Below are 3,912 nucleotides of genomic sequence, written 5' to 3'. Positions count from 1 at the left end.
GCCGCTCCCCCACACGGGCCGCCGCCGTCGCTGTGACCTCGGCGGCGGCGGCGCTTTGTACGCGGCGCAGCCGCTCCCCCTCCCTCGTTCCGCCGCCGCCGCTCCGCCCCTCCGCCGCGGCGGGGGCGGGCGGCGTGAGTCACGGCGCGGGGAGCGCGGCGTGAAAGGCCGGAGTCGTGCGGCGGCGCCGTGAGTCAGCGCCGCAAAGGCCGAGATCGTGGCCGCGGGGGCGGGGGCGGCCCGCCGGGCTCCCTGCCCTTCCGGGGAGCGGGGGAAGGGAGGGAGGCCCGTCGTGCCTGGCCTGGCGCCCACTTCAGCCAGCTTTTTTCTTCTTTTTTTTTTCCCTTTCCTTTCCTAAATTTAGACGCGGGACTCTCTGTATTACAAAAGCAGCTCCAGCCCTTTTAGGTGCCGGCCCTGCCGGAGCGAGAGACCGAGAAGCCCCGGTGAAGGGCGGCTGCAGCAGCCGGGGACTTACGCCGCTACAGGCCCAAGCCTGGGGAGAGGCTTTTAACAGCTACAGCCCCAGGGCCACTTGCACAAACGAAACTGGAAACAACGGGGTCTACACAACAAGGCAGAGAACTGGCAATTAAATTTAACGTTACATTTTGAGGACAAAGGATAGCTGTTCAGAGAATTATGGAAACAAAACGGGCAGAGGAAGAAGAGGCAGTTCCAAGACAATAGGTTCTCTATCAGGATGTACTTTCCTACCAAACCACCTAGTTGTCTGGGGAAAATGGAAGATCCCTCCAATTACACTACTGTACCCTCCCCACTGATTTCAGAGCACAGGTTACTGCCCTTTCGTAGTCCCTGATCAACCATGTGCTGCAAATAACATCTCACTTGAGCCAAGGGATAGTACAGCAAGCGGAGCAGGAATTGAAGTACAGGGCTTTGTGGGCAGTTTGTTACCTCTGAGCCAGAAGTTGAAGACTGCTGCTCTAGACTTTCCCTCTCTCTGGATAGATTGATAAACAATACAATTTTGCAGAAAGCCCTCAGGTCTCTGATGGGAGTAGTTCCCACGTCAGACTTGTTCAGAAGCTCTCCCCTAGAAAGCAAAGTAACACCCATTTATGCTCTGCCCCTCTCAGCACGCATGGGTGGGATTTAGTGTTCTTACAGAACTGGAAGCAGCTGGTGGTTTGACAGTCATGCCCTGCTTTTACATGAAGGTAAGACCTCTCCAAAATATGAGACTGACCCTGCCTTAAATTGCATAGCTGTTTTCCTGGTTAAAATAAATAAAAAAAAAAAACAAACCCAACAAAACCTGTCAGCACAATATACAGAACTGCTTAAAATTCAGGAGAACCAAGTTGTGTCAACATCATGTTTTTAAAAAGCCACAAATGGAAAAGATCTTCATAGACAAATATTTGTACTGGAAGTAAGCTGTACTTCTAAGCTTTTCTTAACTGTGGTTGGGGTCTTAACTGTTCCATTTCTATCTCCACAGATTTAACCATGGAAATTAATTCTATGGAGTAACAGTGACTATTTCCTCTTGATAAATGCGAGGGGGACATAATTTTTCCATCTCTCTTCCATTGTTTAGCTCAATTATTTAGGGGTTGTTTTATGAGACCAAATGATAGGGAAAGGAGGAAGAACAACCCAGTCACTTGGCACATCAAGCCCTTCTGCAAGTCATCTAGGACTTCTCTACTTAAGAGCTTGTCTATTTTTTCTACAGAGGTCCCTCCCTTCCTATCAACTATATCTGTAGTATCAGTCCAACCATAGATGCATTGTTTACCAAAAGTTTCCTCCTTAGCAGAGCGAATGAGGAACTTGTGCAAAACAACTATAAATCATGGTGAGGGGCACAATCACAATACAAGCATGTATCACAACCATCAGTAAATGCGGATAATTTTGAGGGATATCAAGGCAACCATGGATACCTAAAGGGAGGCAGTAAGTCTTACAGTGTAAGGACTTCAGGCATCTTCAAATGCCTAAGAAACGCTTCCAGAGCTAAGTTAACCAACTTGAATAGCTCATACCATTGTAGCAACAGTGTGTTTGCAATTTCAGTTTAACTGTTAATTTGTGAATGGGAACAGACTCTGTGGTCCTGGTAAAGTTAATGGAAACTTTGTGGTCACTTCAGATGCGACCACAGTTTCATCACCTTACTGATAATTAAGCTACAAAGGGTCTTGTAATGAAACCTAAACCTGGAGGGAAACTGCCCAGGAAATTCTACCTAGTAACAAGTTTACCTACCTTCCATGAAATTGACTTTCTGTGGAAGTTGAAGAAGTGGAATGAACAGTGAAAAATGCTTTTAGTTCTTCTTTCACAACCAGAGAAAGGCTGGTTATTTTTCAATTCAGATATCCCTTTGGAAAAAACTACTTCAAATTCTTCTCTCTGGTAATAGGCTTATTCCATACTCAGTGACATCAATGGGATTGCTCACAGAGCATCACCTAAAAATGTTAATTCTTTACAGGGTTAAGGAATCAAGGGTTAGTGAATTTTAAAAATTCTAGTAGAGAGAGGATGGAAAAAGGATTAAATTATACTAATTCAGAAATTCTATTAGCTCCCAATATAGCTTATTAACCCCCTATCAAATTAAAACTAATTCTGTCAGGGTTGGTAGCAAAGCTTAAAGAACAAAACCAAAAATCCAGCAGAATTCCTGATTTTCCACCAGATTTAGGCGGAACAAAAATTTGTTCACTTTCTTGTGCTTTCTCTCTTACCAAGTCCCAAACTTCTCTAACGGGTTTGAGTTCCCTCCTCTCATTCTCAAAAGATATCAGCAGTCTACACATTTGAATAACATTTTAAAAGTGAGCTAGTGTACTGTAAGTACAGAGGAATACTAATTTAAGAAAGCAAATCTCAGAAAACGTTTCAAAGTAGCAGCACAAGTGTCCTAGTTCTCAAAAATAGAAACAGCACTGTATCACAGTTTTTACTCCTATAAAGAGACTAAAGCTTTTGCTGCTCATCGTCCTGATAAAAAAAGCAATGCCAGTTTTTAGTTATTCAACTGTTTCCTATTTTAGCTTAGGGGTAATGTAATACGCTCTTTTCAGTAAGACATAATAGAAATCAGCTATTTTCGCAGTTTTGCCTCATAATGAGGTACACACACACACTCTACCCTCTTTGCACTATGCTCCTTCATCACACTGATGTCAAATATGACCTCACGTACCAGTCATCAGCTAGGTTCTAATGAGAACAAACGTGAAGGTTTGAATCCAGTTATCAGCCCATTATATTTCTGCAACAAAATACTAGCCTGAAAACTTTATCTTATAAAAGACAGCCCTACTCACTACTAGGCTGTTTCTTAAGGCTTTGCATGATCCTTCCAAGTCCAAACACCACCTCTGCTGTATATGGTCCTTGAAGTCCAAGATGTCCGTAAACACTTGTTTATGCTCAAGAACTCAACACCTGCTGAAATCATGAGAAGCTTGTTGTTCAGTTCAACAGCAGGGAAGACTGAAGCTGGGCTCAAATGCTGTAGTGTTTGTCTCAGCTGCCAAAGCAAATGACACTAATGAATAGGAGAGCATAGTATGGCCAAAGCAAAACAGAAATCTACCCATTTGAGTTCTAAAATGTTTTATCCTGCACTATCAGTAATTATTCATATACAATACTTTAATCGCAAGGTACTGCTGCAATACAAGTGGTAAAGAGACTACCAAAATTAAAAGCATATTCTAATATTTATGAAAGGACTAATCTCAAGTATGCAGGATATTTGATTTCAGGAACTGATAGGTAGAACTTTATCATGACTACTGTTGAAGAATACCCCTTTGATATTGTGTCTTTGAAGGGGAAGGCAGATATCGCATCTATATGAAACGTGAGAACTGTTCAACAGGCTGCACTAAGCTGGCGAATCCTTATTTCCTTCAGTAAGAA

The sequence above is a fragment of the Gymnogyps californianus genome, chromosome 21 (genome assembly GCF_018139145.2).
Source record: "Gymnogyps californianus isolate 813 chromosome 21, ASM1813914v2, whole genome shotgun sequence".
Lineage (NCBI taxonomy): Eukaryota > Metazoa > Chordata > Aves > Accipitriformes > Cathartidae > Gymnogyps > Gymnogyps californianus.
This window is presented reverse-complemented; position numbering follows the sequence as displayed.